The sequence below is a fragment of the Cetorhinus maximus genome, unplaced genomic scaffold (assembly GCF_964194155.1).
Source record: "Cetorhinus maximus unplaced genomic scaffold, sCetMax3.hap1.1 HAP1_SCAFFOLD_553, whole genome shotgun sequence".
NCBI classification, from domain to species: domain Eukaryota; kingdom Metazoa; phylum Chordata; class Chondrichthyes; order Lamniformes; family Cetorhinidae; genus Cetorhinus; species Cetorhinus maximus.
Genome location: NW_027596495.1, coordinates 138,611 through 162,455, shown reverse-complemented (window position 1 = coordinate 162,455; position 23,845 = coordinate 138,611). Strand labels below are relative to the sequence as shown.

General features: G+C 43.9%; 1 protein-coding gene across 5 annotated transcripts in view; it reads left to right on the top strand.

The window, feature by feature from the left end:
• The window catches only part of LOC144674097 (tyrosine-protein kinase JAK2-like), a 230,731-nt gene that overhangs the window by 71,741 nt on the left and 135,145 nt on the right, over positions 1–23,845 (top strand). For 2 of the 5 annotated variants that reach the window (XM_078535606.1, XM_078535603.1), the window contains exons 2-4: positions 1,638–1,698; positions 2,332–2,392; positions 2,818–2,949. The gene's annotated coding sequence lies outside the window, so the exon portion shown is untranslated. The remainder of the gene's footprint in view (positions 1–1,637; positions 1,699–2,331; positions 2,393–2,817; positions 2,950–23,845) is intronic. The other 3 variants (XM_078535608.1, XM_078535604.1, XM_078535607.1) reach the window with 3 other exon arrangements.

Sequence of the window (23,845 nt, the reverse complement as noted above, 5' to 3'; positions counted from 1 at the left end):
ACCCTTCCACTGCTACCCTCTGTCTTCTATGACCAAGCCAATTCTGTATCCATCTTGCCAGCTCACCTCTGATTCCGTGCGACTTTACCTTCTGTACCAGTCTGCCATGAGGGACCTTGTCAAAGGCCTTACTGAAATCCATGTATATAACATCCACTGCCCTTCCATCGTCGATCATCTTTGTCACTTCCTCGAAAAACTCTATCAACTTAGTGAGACATGACCTCCCCTTCACAAAACCATGCTGCCTCTCACTAATATGCCTATTTGCTTCCAAGATCTCTAATTTTTCCCAGTTCTGATTAAATCGCCACAGATGCTGCCTGACCTGCTGAGTATTTCCAACATTTTCTGTTTTTATTTCAGATTTTCAGCATCCACAGTATTCTGCATTTCGGTATTAGTAGATGGTGTTGATTGGATGGTGCTTGGTGCGTTTTGAGGTTTCCAATGATGACAAGGTGGGGGACAGACCTTAGTGAAGTATACGTTAAAAATTTTACTGCTGAGTTGAATTGGACTCTCACAGAATTGCATTTATAGGAAAGGGAGGATGGGAGACACAGTATCAGTCACGCAAGCTGTCTGTGTTAATCTCTTAGATAATTAAAGTTAGCTTGAATGTTTTGATGATCATTCATGCCTCCTCTTCATTTGGCTATCAAGCATTTACAGATATCCTGACATTGTGAAAGACGCTATTTGAATAATAGTCTCTCTCTCTACTATGTAAATGAATGTTATTACTTTCTCTCGATGCTTTTAAGATTTTGCTTCAGATTCCAGCAGCTGCAGTTTTATCCTTGACATCTGCCTTGTTGCTGGGAACTGCATTTGTAGCCAGACTGAAAGGCACAAAATCTGTTCCAAACTCTCCTATACGAGGTCCTTCCATATGGGCCTGTAATATTCCTATCATCTCTTGTGCTTGCTGACCTACATTGGTCAAGCAATGTCTTGATTTTAAAATTCTCATTCCTTTTTTCCAAGCCCTCCATGGTCTCACCTCTCCCTATCTCTGTAATCTTCTCCATCCACACAACCCTCCGTGATGGGGATGGGTAATGGGACAACTTCCATTGCGATGTTGCGCAGAGTTCCTATATTGCATTGTACACAGTATAATGTTCATTAAAAGGTAAAGTTTAGCAACAGTCTTGCCTTCAGCAGTATCTGCAAGTCATGATCATGAAGAGCCCCCTCTAAGACCCACAGTGATGATAACAGATAGTAGCAGCAGAAAACATGACGAGAGGAACAACCAATGAAGAGTCCAGTGACTGGAAGAAGCAGCAAGACAAACGACTGCAGGATAAGCACAGTGTGGGAAAATCTTCAACTGAACTCCAGAGAAGGCAACAGTGAAAGGAAGCTGTGGAAAAAATCTTACCTTTACCAGAGTCCTTCGACCATCTGGAAGGCCTAGATTGGGCCGAGAAGTGGCAGAACTGGTGTTGCAGGTTTAGTAACAGAGCAAGGTGTTGCATCTCTCTAAACTTTAAGGTTGTGGTTTAATGGTTGGGTTATGGTAAGCTTTTTATATAAATCGGGCTTAAGTATGTCATGGCTTTGGTCATTTTATTTATATGGTAAGTACAATTCCATTTCAGTGAATGTTTACATTTTTCAAATTTCAGATTTAAGGAGTCGTGTGTCGAATCATCTCGTGTGTTCTGTGGATTTGAAGAAGCTTGTGAGGTAAAGGAAATTACTTTTATAATTGGGTTTATTTAAAAAAAAATGTTTTGATCTAAATTTTCTAGCTGTATTAGCTTACCAGATATCCCAGGTATGTGCATGCCACTGCTGAGTGCCTGTTTTTAAAATAATTAATGGCTGGGCTGGAGTACTTCAACATGGGGGTGAGGAGGAGATGGTATTATTCGGTACCTTTACTCAGCTGTAGTCATGCACAGCAAGAAGACCTGAGTGTACCTGTTAACGACAGAGGAGAGACAGTTTTAAAACAAATATTCAGAATAACAGCAACCAGCCACTAATGAAAGTTTGCATGGCTCTCCAAACTAATGTGGGTGGTTGGTAATTCCACCAAACTACCTACACTGATGAACCATTACATTGAATGTGGGCACTATCAAGAACTGAGAAAAGGCGGTGGGTGCAAAGACTGGATGTCATTAAAAGAGTTGGAAAATTGACCAGTAAATTTATCAACGGCAGGAAAATCCAAGCACTTGTTTTTCTGTTTGGTAATTTTATACTTCAAACAGTGATGTTTAATTTTATTTGTGTGCCTGTGCATACGTGCTTTGATTTGTCGGTCTGAGTAATACCCAGTGAATCAGAGCTATGGTTTTTTTTGTGCTACAGGACTTGGAAACACTCTTGGTCAGAGTGTGAGAACTGTACTGCCCCAGATTTGGCATCAAATGTAAGATTTTATTGTGAGGAGCTTTTTTGGAGTGCGTGGGAAGTGAGAGATTCCATGATATTAATTGTGATTTTGCTTGAACAAATTTATCCTGGTTGTGGGAGTAGCAGCAGGGGAGGCAGAGGAGGTTCTTCTGCATGATGTGTTTCCTTGGAATTTCTTCTGAGTTATATGGGGATACATCCTCCAGCATTTTTGGAAAAGTTCCACAGACTTGTTAAGCATTTAAGTAAGTGAGCACTAAGAGGCTAACATAGTGAATTCAGGAATAATAAACTTTGGTATGGCCTATTGCTCTGTGTGATTGGATTGTAATGCTGGCTATTTAAGCATAAATGGTTCCAAATATTATAGAAAAAGTTATGTTAAACCTGTACAGATATTTAGACATGCTTGGAGTGCTTTTCTGGGCCTCCATACTACAGAAAGAATATAGATGCACTGGAGAAGATACAAAAAATATTTCCAAGAATGATGCCACAACTGAGAAGTTTATAACTTAAAAGAAAGGTGGAACAGATTGTGGCTCCTTTGACTGGAAAAGCCAAGATGGAGAGGTAAAATTGTAGAAGTATTTGACATTGTGAAGGGGTTTTTCAGCAGCTCCCACTGCTGCTGGCGACCTCCAGGCCGGTCATTCTGGGCGGGGACTTCAACTGCATCATCGATGCGGCTGGACGATCCGGCAGGGCCGGAAGCAGATTGGACGCTACGTCCAGATCCCTGATGGAAACAGTTAAGGATGCCAAGCTGCACGACGTCTTCAGCAACCCTGCAGACGGAGCGCAGCGTAGATACACCTGGTCGCGGCCAGACGGGTCCATTCGTTCCAGGATAGACTTCCTGTTTGTGTCCCGTGCATTCACAGTCAGATCCACCGAGGTCAAGCCGGTGTTCTTCTCTGACCACTGCCTCCTACTGGCGGACTGCCACTTGGAGAAGGACCTGAGGGTGGGCAGGGGGGCATGGAAGCTAAATGTGCAACTGCTGACCCCAGAGAACATTGAGGAGCTCAAGAGGGATTACAAAGGTTGGAGAACCGTGAAACCCCTCTTTGAGTCCCTGACACACTGGTGGGAAGTGATCAAGGGAAGCATCAAGAGGTTTTTCATCCTCAAAGGCACCCAGAAAGCTAGAAAGGAACAGAGGGAAATGTCCCGACTCCAGAAAAAGATGCAGAATCTGCTCCGGCTGCAGTCGATGGGGGTCGATGTCAAGGAGGAGCTCCAAGAGGTGAAGGGCCAGCAAGCCTCGCACTTTGCCTCGGAGGCCTCCAAGATCATCTTCCGTTCCAGAGTCCGCTCCGTGGAGCAGGATGAGACGTGCTCACGTTTCTTCTTCCAAAAGGTACACAGAGAGCGCTCTGTGATCAGCAGCCTGAAGGAAGAAGACGGCTCAGTAAAGTCATCCCGGTCCGACATTCTGAGGATCAGCAAATCCTTTTATGCCGGACTGTATGACGTGAAGCCCACGGACAGCACGGCCTCCCAGTCCTTCCTGTCCTCTATCACGGAGGTCTTAGACCACAGTACGCGGGAGAGCCTAGACAAACCGCTAACTCCTGATGAACTGACTAAGGCCCTCGAGTCCTTCGAGAAGAGTAAAACTCCCGGAAGCGACGGCTTGCCGGCGGAGTTGTATTCGGCTCTGTGGGACTTGATCGGCCCAGACCTGCTAGGGGTGTACGAGAGTATGCTCCTGGCCGGTAGTATGTCAGAATCCATGAGGAAGGGCATCATCACCCTCATCTACAAGCACAAGGGGGAAAGGGAGGAAATTAGAAATTGGCGACCCATTTCACTGTTGAATATGGACTATAAGATTCTGTCCAAGGTCATCGCCAATCGGGTCAAATCCGCTCTGGAATTGGTGATTCACCCTGACCAGACCTGCTCTGTGCCAGGCAGGAAGATCTCTGACAGCCTGGCGCTGCTCAGGGATACGATTGCCTATGTACAGGACAGGGGTGTGGATACCTGCCTCATCAGCTTGGATCAGGAGAAGGCCTTTGACAGAATATCGCACACCTACATGGGGGATGTGCTCTCCAAAATGGGGTTTGGGGAGGGAATTCGAAATTGGATCCAACTGCTCTACACTAACATCAGTAGCGCAGTCTCAATCAATGGGTGGGAAACAGATAGCTTTCCGATTAAATCTGGAGTCAGGCAGGGCTGCCCTCTCTCGCCTGTCCTTTTCGTGTGCTGCATAGAACCCTTTGCCGAGTCCATCAGGAAGGATCCGGGCATAAGAGGAGTGACGATCCCAGGCAGTGGAAGCACTCAGGTAAAAGCCTCCCTGTACATGGACGACGTCGCCGTCTTCTGCTCGGATCCGCTGTCGGTGCGCAGACTGATGCACATCTGCGACCAGTTCGAACTGGCCTCAGGAGCCAAGGTAAATCGTGGGAAGAGCGAGGCCATGTTCTTTGGGAACTGGGCTGACCGATCCTTTGTCCCCTTCACTGTCAGGGCTGACGGCCTGAAGGTGCTGGGGATATGGTTCGGAGGGACCGGGGCATGCGTTAGAAACTGGAAGGAGCGAGTGGCTATGGTGAAAAGGAAACTGGGCATGTGGGAGCGACGCTCCCTCTCCATTGCGGGAAAGAACCTGGTCATCAGGTGTGAGGTACTCTCGCTGTTGCTGTACGTGGCGCAGATCTGGCCCATTCCAGACTCCTGCGCGACGGCGATCACTCGAGCCATCTTCCGCTTTATCTGGAGGTCGAAAATGGATCGTGTCCGCAGGGACGCGATGTACAAGCCTCTAGATAAAGGGGGAAAAAACGTGCCCAACATCGCCCTCATACTGATGGCCACCTTTGTGTGCGGCTGCATCAAGCGGTGCGTAGACCCTCAGTACGCAAACACCAAGTGTCACTACGTGCTGAGGTTCTACCTGTCCCCGGTGTTGCGAAGGATGGGTCTGGCCACGCTGCCGCGGAACGCTCCAAGTAGTTGGACCGTGCCGTACCACCTGTCCCTGGTGGAAAAATTTATGCAGAAAAACACCTTTGACCACAAGTCCATCAGGCAGTGGTCAGCACGTAACGTCCTAGAGGCCCTGAGGGAAAAGGAGAGGGTGGACCCTGTGGGATGGTTCCCCGAGCAGACTATCAAAGTCATTTGGCAGAATGCCTCATCGCCAGAACTTTCCAACAAGCACCAAGACGTAGCTTGGCTGGTGGTGAGAAAGGCCCTCCCCGTCAGATCCTTCCTACACGCCAGGAGGCTCACCCCCTCTGCACGTTGCCCTCGAGGTGGCTGTGGTGGGGAAGAGACCGTTGTTCACCTCCTTGTGGATTGTGCCTTTGCAAAGAAAGTCTGGAGAGAGATGCAGTGGTTGCTGTCGAGGTTCATCCCGAGCAGTTCTGTGACACAGGACTCTGTGCTCTACGGGCTGTTCCCAGGGACACACACCGAGACAAACATCAACTGCAGCTGGAGGATCATCAACTCGGTGAAAGAGGCGCTTTGGTCTGCCCGAAACTTGTTGGTCTTCCAGCACAAAGAGTTGTCCCCGACCGATTGTTGCGGACTGGCACAATCCAAAGTCCAGGACTACGTGCTGAGGGACGCACTAAAGCTTGGGTCAGCTGCCGCAAAGGCGCAATGGGGAAGGGTCGCTGTCTAAGACCTTTCTACCACAGCGCACCGAGAGACTGGGAACTGTTTAGAGCCCCTCGGGCTGTACAGATCAAAATGAAAGGCTGTAAATGATTGTAATATTGTTTGTACTGATGCACCTGGTGATACATTTTGTAAAATTTTAACCTGGATTGTACCCTTGTAATGTTGTTTTTGAAATGGTTTTGAATGTGATTGAAGATATTTTATGAATAAAGTATATTTTTACAAAAAAAAAAAAAAAATTTGACATTGTGAAGGGGTTTAATAGGATAGATATACAGATGTTTCCACTTTTGGGCAGTCCAAGACTAGGGGTTATTGGTTTAAAATAAACCCAATCAGGAATTCAGGGGAAACTGGTTAGAATGTGTAACTTGGATACAGGAAGTAAATAGCATTGATATATTTAAGGGGAAGTTAGGTATGTACATGAGGGAGGAGGAAACCGGGGTACATTGATATAATGAGATGAAGTAATTTTTGAAGAACCACATGTACAAACATGGATCAGTTTAGGTTTGTTTCTATATTGTGAATATCAAGTAATGTAATAAGTAAATTTAGTACATCTTCTATGACACTTTTAGGGTGGGATTGAAGAAAAACTATTTTGCTGTCCCTTTGAATATGAGTGCTAAAAGCAGCAGTTGAAAACATTTTTTTTAAAAAAAGAGTTGCCTGCTGTAACTATCCTGTTTGGAGAATTGAAGTGTTATGTAGTTGTATTACCTGTAAATTTGATAGCTGAGTCTTTTTAAAAGTTCTTTTGAACTTCAGTTTTTTTTTAAAAGAAAGATGCTTGAAAATGTCTTCTCTTTGGAGAGTGAACCCAAAAAGGGGAGGAAAGAGAAGCCAAAACAAGCCAATTTAAATTAAAACAAACAAGTTGGGGACCAGACACAACACAGAATGGAGAGAGAAAGCAAAAGAGGTTAGAGAGACGACAACTTTAAACTATTAACTGCAAGGGGCAGGTCTGAAAGATCAAAAATCAAGAGGTTTGTATGAGTGGAACCAGAGTTGGAATCTCATTGGCCAAAAGAGTTAGGTCCAGGAGACAGAACGTGCTGAAAGAGTGGTCTTGAATCAGACTGAATTTGCAGGTATTTTATCAGTATAAGTTAAGGTAATCCAAAACAAAAACAAAAATACCTGGAAAAACTCAGCAGGTCTGGCAGCATCAAGGTATTGTCTGGTTGCTAATGCATGTTACTACTCCTTGTGTTATGTCTTATCCTGGGCCAGTCTCATAATGTAGTTTGTGCTCTCCCTACTCACTTAGCCACTGCCATCACTGGCCTTTGCCTGCAAACTGTTAGCACAGTTAGCACGCCTTAAATTTTCCATGGTGGCTTCTGTTAGTTTGCTAAAATGTGATTCTAATTTCAGGGCGAACATGGTACAACTATTGTTTGCTTTTGGCCTCTTTATCTTTTCTTAATCCCCCAAATTCATATATCCGTGTGAAATTTATGTCTGCATTTTGCAAACTGTGAAAGCAGCAGAATATAAATGCTGGTGGTGAAAAACAATCTCAGTGGAGTTTATTTTTATATGGTTGTATTATAATAGCGCTTAAAGTGAGACTTCATAGAAAAACACTGAACACATTACACCTTCCAAGTTGTCTTTGTTAGTGCTGCGTTACCATTAACACGTGAACTGCGGTTTCCTGCTGCTTAACACTTGACCACACTTGTTAAGCAAATATATGGGCGGAAGTCCTGGGGAGGTGAGTGAGAAAGAATCCTTCTGCATTAAGAGTTCATGGGTAAAGCCCCTGAAAGTTAACCATATTTTCCACTTAGAAATACAAATGGGTACAATTGTAAAATGATGTAATAATTTTGTACCTCTACTTAGGCAAACTCCAGACAATTAGGTGTTAAAATATTCTCAAGGTTACTTCTATGGTCTAGATGAAATTGTAATGGTTCAGAAGTGTGCTGTCTGGTTGCACGGGTGATAGGTTACTTTGTGTTTGTGTTAGGACCATTGATTAAATGATTTAATGCATGAAACATTGCGTATTATTTTTGATACTTTGAGATGATGGAGCGGGGGTAGTATCTGTTCTTCCAAGTAGAGAAGTAGGAACATTTAAATGATTGAATTAACTGTAGAGCTTGTAGCATTTATAGATCTCATGATTTTTGATTTTATGATGAACTACTTTATACTTGCAAGTATGGTTTTAAAAGAGGAACAAGAGTTGGACTGTGCGGCATTGTTGGCAGGAAGAGCAGAGATTCTTAATGAAGCTGCAATGGGCAGTGACTAGTTATAAATAAATATTGAAATTGTTAACGTAATATTTACTTTAAGTAGTTCATCGACAGGCTATAGGACTCCCTGTGCAGTTCTATTAACTGTCAGCATTTGTAGGTATATTGTAGGTCTTTTCGCATGAGATAAAGACCACTTCTTACGTTTTGCAAAGTCCCAATGTAAATTTTTTAATGAGTTTTGGTTTTACTGGCATCCAAAAATCCCTTTAGTTTAGGTGAAAAAATCTTCTTTTGGTGTGTCAGAAATGAAGGGGGATTTTTCTTTGTTGCTGATTGAACTTTTCTGCCAAACAATTTCTCTTTCAAAACTAAGCAAAAGTCAGGGCCCAGCTGAACACAGATTGAAGATCTGGGAGACCTCCCAGAACTGAGAACTTTACACTTTAGCTGGGCCTAGGGTTGTCGACACTGGACATTTTCTTGGAGATTTCATTACATGACCGCCTGAATCCAATTGCACCCCTCTGCACCCCCATTGGTGTCCCAACATGTCCAGTCTCTCAGCGTATTGCCTTCCTACAGTCTCTTTGTTAATCTAATCCCAAGCCAGTTGAAGTATGAAACTAGACTTTTCTTAATAGTTTATTCGCAGAATGCAGCATTACATATACCTGCTTCGTACCTACCAACCCAGTGTACCAGCATTCTCTCTTTATAATCTTTTTGAGAAACAAAATCAACAAATTAAACTAAAAATTGATAAATCAGGAGGGAGTAACAGCTTCTGGTGGGGCACTGTAACTAAAACAAAAACGCGAAAGGAAACTTTCAAAAATTAAATCAAAATCTCATTACCGGGGGTGATGATGCATCCTAGCCCCCATGGTACCCACCGATCGCAGAAGGCCTCTAGCATACTGATGGACACCGCGTGCTCCCTCTCCAGGGCCACCTGGCCGCGAACATAGCCACAGCAGAGGAACAGACAGTTGGGCCAGATGACCCCTTCGGCTGCCTGCATTCTCTCTTTATAAGTGCTCTAAGTATTTAATTAAACAATGCCCTTCACCTGTGTGTCTTAACAATATAATTAACATATTAACCCTCATTATCATATTGGAAGATTCTTGACTGTCAGCCAAAGCAACCTATTTTACCCCATCTCTGATATTTTCTAACTAATATAAATAGAAATGTGGAAAACAAATAGGGGAAAAATGTCATTTATTTTTAATGCTTCTATAAATTTTTTCCAGAGTTGATTGCAGCAGTGTCTTGGGGATTAAACTTCAGTGTCTGGAAACTCCAGGACAATCCTGGAGGGTTGGCAACTGCACTTTGACTGCATACAGCACAAAATCCAGTGTAGTGTCAAACTGGATTTTACGAAGTGCTTCGAAGCAGCCTCTGAGCCATCACATGGCATTGTTTTTAACCTACTTGAGATTAACTTGTATTGTTTAGCGTTAAGGCGCTCCAGCCTGCACTGTCTAAATAATGACTATGAGGGGCATTCTGAGCATGCATGCAACATGCTCTGGGCAGAAGAGTTTGTGTTCAGAATTTTAGGTAGACCATCAGTTTTGAGTGCCTTGTAGCATTTAATTCTCTGAGCCTCTTCGAAACACATTTTGCAGATGCCGAGATGTGTCAGTGCAACGTGTTTTCAATGGGATCTGGTGAACAGTTTACAAAGATGTGGCAGAACGCCAATCTGAATTTGCAAATCTCGGCTGTTGTTTGAGTGGATGTGCATGCCTGTTTGTAAGGAGCTGAGAATATCCTATTTTTGTGGCAGATCTGCAGCACATCATTTTTGATTCGCTACGTCTGTCAGGTACAGCGTTTTGCAAAAATGTTTATACCCATATTGACCGTCAAAATTGAATTAAATCTGCTTATAACTGGATATTGATGAGAATAGGGCACGATTTGATTTGCTTAAAAGGAAACTGGTGTAGTTGCTCGATGCTACACATCCTACCATGTGTAAAACTGTGTGTGTGTGACGTTGCAGGGTTTGGGTTCTGGTGTAATTGGTTTTCTTTGTGAGGAGTAATCCATATAACTATACTGTGTTGAACTGAGCTGTGCATTTTTCTCCACTTACATTTTTTTTGCCTTTGTTTATGTTAATATTTGGCGAGATTAAGTTAACCCAGTGATTGCTGGATGCTTTCTGTTCATAACTAACAAGTTTGCTTTACCTTGTGTGTCTGTCTGTTGACTTCCTTTTCAATATAAATCAATTTGTCGTCATCAAAGTGTCCTTCAGAACAATTTTTCAAATTCCATCAGCGTTCGTTCAAGCACAGATGTGGATGGGAGTGTGAAGCAAATGGTCGCCTGGCTTATTGACTTCAGGCGTGATTTTGTTCTCTAATGTAAATAAGGCTGGGCAGACTTTGGTGCCAGGCGATTGAGGGACACTTAAATTGGGTATAACATAGAAGATTTTGCTTTAATTTTAACTTAAAAAATGCATCTACTGCTGCACTAGTTTGCATTTTCCAGTCTTCCCACAAGCTACTCCTATAGCTCTCCAAGTGAGTTCACTGATATTTCATGATTAGGAGACTTTCAGTTGTGTGTTGATCTGGCCTTGAACCTAGTATTAAATCTTGGCTGCAGATGAGTAACTTCTGGACATGATTGGGCGCAGCATAGTAGGTTTAAAATCTTGACCCTTCCGCTTTGATGCATCCTTATGCACCAGAGCTTAACCTGATCATCTCTGAAGCAAACATGTCTGTCTTCAAATTTTGAGCTTCCACTTGACTATAGGTCTACTTTGAACTGACTTAAAATTTGTTTTTCTGCAAACTGCCTCCACCTCCAAAATGGATTATGGAAACAGAAAGCAAGGGCATTCAGGATTTTAAAATAAATTAGATTGAAAAAAAAATTAAAACAGATACAACTACTTAAGTGGAAAAAAGTGGTTAAATGATGCCTGTTGTGAGAATAGGAGGGGGAAGCATTACATGTTAAATGTAAAAATATTTTGAAGTTTATCTTTGTACCTTAGAGTTAATACTATAATAAAGCTGCTCCTGACATTTGAGTAGGTGTAAAAAATGTACTGCAGTAGTTGCTTCAGTGTGAGCTGGAAACTTTCCCTCGGACAAGCCAGGGAGCATGGAATTTCCCTGAACTTGCCAACAATCCAAGCAAGTGCTGTTCCACTTAGCAATATTTCTTTCTTACTAGTGTGGATATACTAATCAGCTAAATCTTATTTGATTGCACCATAGAATTTTCCTGTACTATTCCCCGTACCAGTCAACTGACCAGACTATTCACACCCAAAATTATCAGTTGGTATCAAGGCCTAATTCACCATTTACCCCTGTAGTGTTTTAGACATGTAATACTCAAATTGCATAGTACTCTCAGACATTAATCAATACTTAAGTGATCTTTTAGAAATAGTTCCCCTTTTGAGCCAAATGCATGGAAATGAGCATTAATAAATGAGAGCTTGATACAGATAGTTATTTTCACTGGGCAGAGTTTAATGCTCTCCCATGTTTGGCAGTGGGGTGCCATTTAATCAGGTGGGAGGGTGGCAGGTGGGGACCTGCTGTTTTACCCCCCTCCACTCCAATTACATGTGGACAGCCTTCCCACCTAATTAATATCCACTTAAGTACCTCAATCCACTGCCATTGGTCTTCAGTGGGCGGGGGGTGCTCGACATGCGCTAAGGAATGCCAGACTGTTTCCATGGGATTGGGGTGGGTGGGTGAGAGGAAGTTGGGCAGCACATTAAAGTGTTAGCCTTAGCTCAGTGGCACCACTCTTGCCTCTGGATTAGAACATTGCAAAGCTTTTTCATAAAGTACTTTACTGAAGGAGCGCTGCACCATCGATAACACCACCTTTCAGGTAAGATAGTCGCTTGGTAATACAGAACTTGAGTATTGCTGAAAAAGAGATACATGCTTTTCATCTTGCACTCATCAAGATAGATTTGCAAGAATACCAAATCTCAAAGGGAACGGCAATTTATACTGCATGAGAATTGGATGCTGATTGGTTGGCAAGCGGATGCTGGTAGAGGCTTTGCCATGGAGAATACTAGGGAACAGTTAACTTCCAAGCTTTTGTTTAAATTCAAACTAGGCAGGTTAACTCTGGTCAAGGCATTGCCATGAGGAATGAACTAGGGAATGGCTGTGAGGTGCTTTAGGATGTCCTGAGATCATTAAAGCTTCTTTCTTTCTTTCTTTCCAACAGTAAAATAGGCCCAGAATCAAGGGTTTTGAACTGCAGCTCGATGTTGAAACAAACACTAAAAATTCACACTATTAGCTTGAGCTTGAACAGGACAGGATTAAGGTGAGGTGGTTCTGGCAGGTGCTGAATGGGATGGCTTCAGTCTTGCTAATATTGAGCTGTGAAAAGTCTGGCTCAGCCATGGCTTAATTTTAGACAGCATCGTAGCAGTCATGGCATCAAAGGTAGTGGTGGACAGGATACATATGTCGTCAGTACACATATGAAAGTTGACCCCATGCTTTTATGTTCCCAAGCTTCTGGATGAGGAATAGTAGAGAGCTAAGCTTGGAGCCTGGGTGCTGACCAGAGTTGAAGACGTGGGTTGATGAGAGGAAATCAGTGTGGAAGACTTTCTGGGGCATGTAGGGGTGAAACCAGGTGATTCCAGTACTCCATGAATGGACCGCTGAGGAAAAACAAATTTGGTAGGGATGATACCTTGGAAAAGGCGCTTGTCATAGGGAATTGACATCAATGACCCCATCAGTGGGTTTTGGCCTTCTAGCAGGGGATCCCTCAGCCCTGTCTGCATTGTGTTAATTTTGCAACCCTGTTGCAATGAAGTGCATGCTCTAGTTCTAAGTGTCAGCAGTTGTTACTAATTGGGGAAAGGTTAGGGCATTATTTGTAAGTATATATAAGAACCGGCCTGGGGTGGGGGTGGTGTTTGGGGGTAGGGAAAGGGAGTCTGTGCCTGTGTTCACTTGGTTATGTGAATAAACCTAAGTTAAGGAAAGACTGGCTCCTCAAGTCTCCTGTACTCAGTGAATGAGCAATGAATTATAATACAATGTCCCCACTGACGCCATAGCTCAGACCTGCTTTAACAAGCCTGAATTACACATTCCAAAATAGAATGCAACAAATTACATCATAAATCCACGAGTTTCTTTCATATTTAATTTGGTTTTTTTTCTCATTTTATTTGTTTCATGCAAGTTAGGCTCTGAGACACTGTACATTCATACGTTGTAAGGGAAAGTGACAGGGGGAACACAAAGCCAGCAAAGATGAAGAGCAAAAAGGTTGATGGAGAGCAGCAGAGAGCAAGATGAACCAGTGCTGCAAAAAAGAGACTATAAGGAAGCCTTTCATCTATCATCCTCCTTATAATTATGAGTCAGACACAGACTATGATATTGATAGTAGATCCGAAGTATATGAACATTCTGGTGCACAAAAGTGGATAAAAGGGCCACCTTCAATGTGGTGCACAAATAGCAAAGTACGATTGCTACCCTTAATTGAGCCAGCTGACCCATTGAGTGTTCTTCTAACGGGGACAACAACAAAATCAAAACTCTTCTTGAAAAACATCAGAAAATATAACAGCTGAGTAGGGTCGCCAAAAAATCTCTCTTAATTATTTCTTAATAGACTACATTAGAAATTCTTCCTACTCGAGCCAAGATAATGTTTCAACAGACACTGAAAATGCAAACGGTGACTCTGCAAATGTAAGGAGTGATGATATAGATGTCGTCTTTTTTACACCGATGATGGAATATATTAACAAACATTGAGGAAATAGGTGTAGATTTAGATTTTGATCCTGAGGATTTTGCGAGTGACACTGAGGATGTAAAGAATGATTAGTAGAAATCTTGTAGCAAAAATTGTAAATCTAATTAAACTAGAGCCAAGCCAAGTAAAGTAAAGCAAATGGAAGGAAATTCTTTGTGAAAAGAAATATTTTTTGTCATATAATGCCTTTGAGTATGTGAGGGACTAAGACCTCATCCTGTATATATATTTTATAAAAGGAAGTATAGAGATTTACTCATTGCCTCTAAAAAAAATTTAAAACTGGACAAAGACCTAAAAATGGCTGAATCTGTGGCCCTGAACAAGAGAAGATACCTGACAATATCTGGGAAACTCTTACATAATTATCCCTGAAGAACCATTAATGACCCTCCCACCCCTCTATGGGCTGCACAGACCTAATTCAAAGAGAGCTATACAAAGGCCATCTGCATTTCATAACTCAGCCTGGCCAACAGGTGTCTGCTGGTCTGCTAAGACAAAGGGCTCGCAACCTTCCTTTCAATTCTTAATGGTTATGATATTCAGCAATCTCAGGGACCTTGATGAGGGATACATGTGCTTTGTCAAAGAGGATAGGTGGGAGTCATGTGATGTTGGCCTGTAGCTGGTGGAACCAGTAATATTGCCTTGCTGAACTGCAAAGTCTCAGTCTTCCTTTTTATCGTCTGACCAGCAGCCTCACAGACAAGGAGCTCTGGCCCAGGTTGGACACCAAGCCCCATCCACACTGCTTCTGCTGGAAATTCTGTACTATGCCTACAAGACTGATTAACCTCTGCATGCCTATCTCATCGTGTGAAGTCAACACCACCAGAAAAGGGATTAATCCAGCATCAGTTTTCAGCTCACTGACCACCGTGAAGGATTACCTCATTGGAGTTTGATTCTGGACTCTGGAACCCATGTGAAACAGTGGGCAGGAATTTGCCCTTGGCTGGGGTGCTCAGCGGGGATGGTCGGGAAGCTGATTGCTGCCCGCGATCAGCTCCGCACTGCAATTTCACGCCAGAGGGCCAATTAAGGGCCCCCCTGCTTGGATCGCGAGCAGCAGTGCTGAGTGATGCCTGTGTGGGCGGTGGGGGGAGGAGGGAGAGCCGGGCCTAGCACTCACTTTGCGCGATAAAGAGCGCTTCAATCCCCCTGAGGCACGGAGCTGCCTCAGGGAGATTGAAGCGTGTGTAAAACAAAAATGAGAATAAAAATTTAGTAAAATATGTCCCATTATGTGACTCTGTCACATGAGCTGGGACATGTTTTTAATTCACAAATAAAGTTTCTATTTAATGTTTATTTGCTTTAGGAAACCTCAACCTGCTCGTGGATCAGGTTTCCTAAAAAATGTTAAGGCTGCTTGGTCTTTTCGCCTGCCCACCAAACGTAAGGTTGGACAGGCAGCGTAAATTAGAATTTAATTAGGTTGTTAATGGCCTTAATAGGCCTTTCAGTTATCGGCAGGCGCATGACCGACTTTGGCACATGCCCGCCGAATGAAATATCAGCGTACGCCCGACATCATCCCTTATCATTTTACGCTTGGGCGTGTCAGGCGCACACCCGCACGCCGAGCGTAATATTCTGCCCAATATTTCTTTTCTCTGTGGTTTCTGCACTGTAAATATTTATTTTCTCTGTCGCTCTTTTACTGTATGAACACAGTTTTGAGTGTACAAATCAACTAACCCTTTGAGTTCATCCTGTCAAGTTTGCTGTGGGATCATAATTATAGAAGATTCGATCACTGAAAACTGAGGGGTTGGGAAATACGCCACCACTTATAAAGGCCAATTAATTTTAATCAGCGACTCCCAACCCCCAATTCCATTTATTACACTCGGTGCTTTTATATAAAATTCTTTAGTTTTGATTCCCTTGGCCTGTCAACTCTTTTTGCCTTCTCCACCTTGAGAATTTTTTACTGTCTTGTCCCATTTAGCATTTTCAACCTCCTTGTTGCAATGTGCACCTTTACCTATGAAAGTACTTATTTGATTCTCTCAGATTTCCCCCCCCCAACTCCACCCCAGTTAGGGTTGCCGGCTTGACACATTCTGGGAGACATCGGCGGAAGTGACATCATGGAACCCAATGGCGTGTTGCGAATGGGTTCTAGGTTTATGAGTTGGCTATGAACAGAGATGCATTAATACAAATCTTGCACCATCACCTCTTACTGCTATTGATGCGCAATGACTTGGGGTGGGGGTGGGGAAGAAATACCGGAAACATCAATGACAAGAAAATCTCAATCTCAATTGAGCTGCTACTTACCCTCTGTCACAGCTGTATCCAGCATCTCTCGCCCTTAACTTCTGGCGTTTCACTTGTGACAAGTCATGTCACCGATTCCCCAACCCCTGGCCCTGGGCGCAGTGTCCTCTGGGAGTTGTAGTCTGCTGTGTGGCCAATTCCCTGCTCTCCTCCACGCAGGAATATAGAGACTATATTTTCCAGCCAGCGCTGTGTGACCCTCCTCCCTTGTTTTGGGAGAGATGATACTGTGAACCAAACAGGCCCAACTCACTCCATGGCATCAATGAAATATTGTTTTAAAATCTCCTGAAAGGCTTTCTTTGGCCACTGGGAGATTGATGCCGATTCCAGGAGTCTCCTGGCCGTTCTGGGAGTGCTGGCAATCCTAACCCCAAATATTAATTTAAACACATGCCACAAAAGCTTTTTTAATTTTCTCTCAAAGATATTGATCTCAGTTCTGATCTGAAGTACCCAATCCTTATAGTACTTCTGTCCCAGAACCAATCCTAATGCCTCTGAATTTTGAGCCTCCTGTGTCCCTCCCCCACCCCACAGACTGCAGTGACAGTGGAGTGTTTGCCCCGTGGTCTGGCTTATTTTGTCCTGACTAATGTGTGGCACTGAAAGTAACCCTGACAATCCTACCATTGCTATCCTGTTTTGGAATCCATTAACTAAACTAATCACCACCAGAAGGATTAACGGAAGAAGAACAAGAGGCCGACAGCGAAGGAAGCTGCTAGACAACATTAAAGACTGGCTTAGCCAGAACTACAACAATGATCATCCACTGTTGCTATGATTGGAAGGTTTGGAAGACTAGAGTCACCTTACATCACTCAGCATGGCACTTAGACGGCGATGACCTAAAAATTGAAAAAAATTCCTTCATGGGATGTGGCTGGATTTGTCGCTGGCAAATTGCCCTTGAACTGAGCGACTTGCTAGACCATTTCAGAGGGCAGTTGACAAATGAACCACATTGCTGTGGTTCTGGAGTCACATGTGGACCAGACCAGATAAGAACAGCAGATTTCCTTCCCTGAAGGACATGAGTGAACCAAATTGATGTTGGTTTCATGGTCACCATCACTGTGAGAGCTTTCGATCCCAGGTTATTTATTGAACTTTAAATTCCATCAGCTGCCACGACTGCTGTGTCCCTGTGCCTCTGAATTACTAGTCCATTGATGTGACCACTATGCCACCATCTCCCCTGTGGGACTCTAGTTGTTTTGATTTTGGTAGGAATCATGACTTCTGATAGATTTTGCCAGGCATACAATGGCATCCTTCTAATTGTCATGCGGTGGAACTTACCATATCCTTAAGAATCACTGTGGCACTGAGAGCCTTCTAGAACTTTAATCCTGAATCTCAGAAAAGGGACAAAAATTCATGGCGGAAAGGGATATAGCAATATATCCATTTCACCCTTGGATTTATTTACTGATAATGTAAAGTTAGTGCCAAGAGAAAATTTGTGTCATGAAAAGCAATGTAGTCACTGATAGATGTTGAACATTTTTAATTCATTTTGTGGCACTTTCTGGTTTGTGGATGGATGGTAGTTTTTGAGGAAAAAATATAGTTGTTTGATGTGTGTGCTGGCTATTTTGAACTACAATAGGGTTTCCTCTTGTCTTCACCTTCCAATTCACTGTCCGCACATTCAATGAATCATCCTCCACCGTTTTCACTACCTCCAGTGTGATGCCAAACCCATCTTCCCCTTCCTTCATCTTTCAGCATTTCAAAGGGACTGCATCCCCCTGAGAAATTCTTGTCACTGTAACACCTCCTCTTGTTCCCACTGCACCTACCCATGCAACTATAGGAGATGTAATACCGTCCTTTCTCTCTGTCCTTTTATCAAGTGTCTCAGTAGGCCCTTCGGAGGATGTCACAGGAAGAAGAAAGGTAAGCTGTAGGCTCAACTAAGAGGGAATCGAGCCTCGGACGGCTTGAGGATTTGAGAGGGCAGTGTCTCCCGAGAGGGAAGAAATGAAAGAGGCGTAACAACCAGAGAGAATGATCTCAAGGGAATAAGGAAAAAAGTACAAATGGGGGTAAAGGATTAAATTAGAAGTGATGGGGTTGGATCTGTGCTGCTTTGATTTAGGCTAAGTGGTCATTTCAGCACAAAAAGCAAAATAGTGCAGGTGCTGGAAATCTGATATAGAACAGAGAAATGCCGGAAATACCCAGCAGGTTTGGCAGCATCTGTAGAGACAGAAACAGAGTTAACGTTTCAGATCATCAGAACTGAGAAAGGGTAAAGATGCAACAGGTTTTAAGCAAGTAGAGAGGCAGGGCAAGTGAGAGGAGGAAAGAACAAAATTAAATGTTCGTGATTGGGTGGAAGTCAGGAGAGATTCAGTGGCAAAAGGGATGATGGCACAAGGCAAAAAGGAATGGTAATGGGTCAAGTAAAGAAACAAAAGATGGGCCTGAACGAGAGGTAAATAGGGAAAACTGAATCATCAGCAACTGCTGTAGAAAAAAAAAACCTGCTCCTTCGGGTTTATATCGAGTTTCAGTGGAACAGTGCAGGAGGCTGAGGACAGAGTGGGAGTGGGGCGGGGAATTAAAATGACAGGTGATTGGAAGCTTACGCGGGGTGGGGGGTGCGTGGTTCATGCTTGCAGACGGAATGGAGTTGTTCTACAAAGCGGTTATCCAATCTGTGTTTGGTCTCCTACCCATTATAGAGGAGACCGTATTGTGAGCAGCAATTACAGTATGCTAAATTGAAAGGAGTGCAAGGAAGTTGCTGTTGTACATGGAAGAAGCAGAAAGGGTGGAGATAAAAAGGACAGGTATTACATCTCCTGTAATTGCATGGGAAGGTGCGGTGGGAACAAGAGGAGGTGTTGCAGTGACAAGAATTTCTCAGGGGGATGCAGTCCCTTTGGAATGTTGAAAGATGAGGGGAGAGGAAGATGTGTTTCGTGTTGGCATCACGCTGGAGGCGATGGTAATGGTGGAGGATGATTCATTGATTGTGCGGACGGTGAACTGGAAGGTGAGGACAAGGGGAAACCCTATTGTCATTCTAAGAAGGAGGGGAAAGGGCCTGGAGCAGACATGTGAGAAATGGAATGGGTGGAGGGCCCTGTCAGTCATGGAGGGGCGCAGGAATCCTTGGCTGAGGAGAAAGGAGGCCATATCAGAAGCACTGATATAGAAGGTAGCATTGTCAGAACAGATGTGGTGGTGGACGTAGAGAAACTGGAGAATAGAATAATTCTCAGCTGGGTATGAGGAAGTGTAGTCAAGGTAGCTGTGGGAGGCAGTGGTTTTAAAGTGAATTAAAAACAAAATTCTGGAAAACTCAGCAGGTCTGGCAGCATCTGCGGAGAGAGAAAAACAGTTAATGTTTCAAGTCCAATATGAGTCCTCTTTAGAACTGGGGTTTTGCTTTTACTTTAGGGCTTATTGTGACTATAGGTCAGCAACCTATCCCCAGAAGTGGAGACAGAAGTTGAGAAAGGGAAGGGAAGAGAAGAAAGATGGACCATTTGAAGGTGAGGGAAGGGTGGAGATTGGAAGTAAAGTTGACCTGAACAAGACTGGAATAAAGATGTTGTTCTGCTGTTGTTTGATGAACCGACCTCTCCCTAGTGTAGGCTGAACACCAATTCTTTGATACCCTCCTACCCCCTAATGGACCATGACTCCAGCAATAAACATCAAAATATAATTTCCTTGATTGTCACTGACTTTGTCTCAGACTTTCCTCCATGCTCTCCAAGCAAGGGCTTTGTTCACAATTGAATGCCCGTGCAAGAGGCAGATGCAGAGAGTGGTGGCAATGGCCGGAGCACTGGCAGAATCCGCAGGATCCACAGCAGGAGGGGTGGGATGGATGGGGTTAGGGGGATGTGGGGGTGGGGAGGGAGATTGACAAGGCTGGACTCCAATGGGGTGACTGGGTGGGAAGGCTGACAAGTGAGCAGGATGGGGCAGTTGGAGCTGCTGCTCGTAAGGAGGTAGCGACAAGTGTCTCAGTAGACCCTTCGGAAGATGTCACGGGAAGAAGAAAGGGAAGCTGTAGGCTCAACTACGAGGGAATTGAGCCTCGGGTGGCTTGAGGAGTTGAGAGGGCAGAAATAAAAGAGGCGGAACAACCAGGGAGAATGATCTTGGGGATAAGAAAAAAAGACGTACAAATGGGGGAAAAGGATTAAATTAGAAGTGATGGGGTTGGATCTAGAATGACAGTAAATAAACATACACTTGAATGGATATAGAGAACTCCAGTTACAAAGACCTGGTTACGTTGCAATTATTAGGTCACATCTATCCAATAGAGAGGGAGTCCAGAGATAGTGCCAGAGCTCCCATGGTGCATTAAAATTGACGTAGGTAGAGTGAAGTTGACTAGGAGCATCACTGAGCTGTTGTCCATGTTTGGGTATAGGTGTGTTGGACAAATGAAGTCTAAATGATTTTGATGGGTAGAGTCATAGAGGTCTACAGCACAGAAAAAGGCCCTTCAGTCCATCGAGTCTTCACCGGTCAAACAAGTACCTAACTATTCTAATCACATTTTCCAGCACTAGGCCTATAGCCTTGTATGTCATGGCATTGCTAGTGCACATCTAAATACTTAAATGTTGTGAGGGTTTATGCCTCAACCACCCTTTCAGGCAGTGAGTTCCAGATACCCATCACCTGGGTGAAAAACTTCTTCCTCACATCCCCTCTAAACCTCCTGCCCCTTACCTTAAATCTGTGCCCCCTGGGTATTGATCCCTCCACCAAGGGAAAAGTTCCTTCCTGACTACCCTATCTATGCCCCTCATAATTTTATACACCTCAATGATGTTCCCCCTCAATCTCCTCTGCTCCAGGGAAAATAACCCCAGTCTATCCAATCTCTCCTAACTAAAACTCTCCAGCCCAGGCAACATCCTGGCAAATCTCCTCTGCACTCTCTGTAGTACAATCACATCCTTCTTATAATACAGATTCTAGAACTGCACACTATACTCTAGCTGTGACCTAACCAACGTTTTATACAGTTCCAGCATAACCTTCCTGCTCTTATATTCCACGCCTCGGCTAATAAAGGCAAGTATCCAATATGCCTTCTTAACCACCATATCAACTTGTCCCGCAACCTTAAGGGACTGGTGGACACGCAGACTAAGGTCCTTCTGATCCTCGGTACTTCCCAGGGTCCTACCATTCATCGTGTATTCCCGTGCCTTGTTTGTCCTGCCCAAATGCATCACCACACACTTACCCAGATTAAATTCCATTTGCCACTGATCAGCCCATCTGTCCAGCCCGTCAATATCCTCCTGTAATCTAAGGCTATCCTCCTCACTACTTACCACTGTACCAATTTTCGTGTCATCCGTGAACCTACTGAAAAATCCTCCTACATTCACGTCTAAATCGTTTATATATACCACAAACAGCAAGGGACCCGACACCAATCCCTGTGGAATCCCACTGGACAGAGGCATCCAGTCACCTCGACCATCACCCTCTGCTTCCTGCCACTCAGCCAATTCTGGATCCAGTTTGCCCAATTGCCTTGGATCCCATGGGCTGTTACCTTTGTTATCAGTCTCCCATGCGGGACCTCATCAAAAGCCTTGCTGAAGTCCAAGTAGACTATGTCAAATGCATTGCCCTCATCTACACACCTGGTCACCTCTTGGAAAAGTTCAGTCAAATTGGTCAGATGTGACCTCCCCTTAACAAAACCATACTGACTATCCTTGACTAATCCCTGCCTCTCCCAAGTGTAGATTAATTTTGTCCCTCAGAATTGCTTCCAATAGTTTCCCTGCCACTGAGGTTAGACTGACTGGCCTGTAATTCCCTGGTTTATTCCTTCCTCCCTTCTTGAATAACGGTATCACATTGACTGTCCTCCAGTCCTCTGGCACCTCTCCTGTGGCCAGAGAGGTATTGAAAATTATTGCCAGGACCTCTGCTATCCCCTCCCTTGCCTTACTCAACAGTCTGGGATACATTTCATCTAGGCCTGGAGATTTATCTACTTTTAAGCCTGCCAGACCACTTGGAACCACCTCCTTTTCTATGCTAATTTATTTAATTATTTCACAGTCCTTCTGCCTGATTTCCATACCCACGTCATCCCTCTCACTTGTGAACACGGATACAAAGTATTCATTTAGAACCCTACCTATGTCTTCCGGCTCCACAAACAAATTACCACTATGGTCCTTAATGGGCCCTACTCTTTCCCTAGTTATCCTCCTAATTTTAATGTACTTGTAAAATAACTTTGGGTTTTCCTTTGTTTTACCTGACAATGTTTTTTCATGCCCCCTTTTTGCTCTCCTAATTTCCTTTTTATGTTTCCTCCCTACACATTCTGTACCCCTCTAAGGCTTCCGCTGTTTTGAGCCCTGGGTACCTGCCATTAGCCTCCCTTTTTCTCTTTACCCAATCCTGTATATTCCTCGACATCCAGGGTTCCCTGGATTTGTTGGTCCCACTCTTTGTCTTTACTGGAATATGTTGGCCCTCTACTCTCCCTACTCCCTATTCCCTTTTTGAATGAGTCCCACTGCTTTGATGTGGATTTACCTAAAAGTAGCTGCTCCCAGTCCACTCTGGCCAAATCGTATCTGATCTTATTAAAATCAGCCTTCCCCCAATTTAGAACTCTGATTTCTGGCCCATCCTTGTCCTTTTCCATAACAACCTTGAATCTAATGGAGTTATGATCACTATCTGCAAAATGCTTCCCGACTGATACCTCTACCACTTGCCCGGCTTCATTCCCTAAAATTAGATTCAGGACCGCCCCCTCTCTTGTAGGACCTTCTACGTACTGGCTTAAAAAGCTCCCCTGGATGCATTTTAAGAATTCCGCTCCCTCTAATCCTATCAAACTATGACTAACCCAGTTAATGTTGGGGAAGTTGAAACCCCCCTACCATTACTACCCTATTATTTTTACACTTCTCTGAAATTTGCCTACATATCTGCTCTTCTATTTCTCTCTGACTGTTTGGGGGCCTATAGTACACTCCCAGCAATGTGATTGTTCCTTTTTTGCATTTCAGTTCCACCCATATGGCTTCATTTGAGGAGCCTTATAAGATGTCATCCCTCCTTACTGCTGTAATTAATTCCTTGATAAATATTGCAATACCCCCTCCTCTTTTACCTCCTTCCCTGTCTCGCCTGAAGACCCTGTATCCTGGAATATTAAGCTGCCAATCCAGCCTCTCTCTCAACTATGTCTCTGTGACAGCACTGACATCATACTTCCATGTGTTAATTTGTGCCCTCAACTCATCTGCCTTATTCGTCAGACTCCTTGTATTAAAATAAATACCATCCGACCTTGCCAAACTCCCTTGTGCCTTAATTGGCCTATAATGTCTATGCCTTCCAGACTCGCTCTCTCTTCTCATTTTGACTGTGCATCTCCACCTGCTGAACCTCCTCTCAGGATCCCATTCCCCTGCCAAGTTAGTTTAAACCCTCCCCAACAGCATGAGCAAACCTCCCCGCAAGGA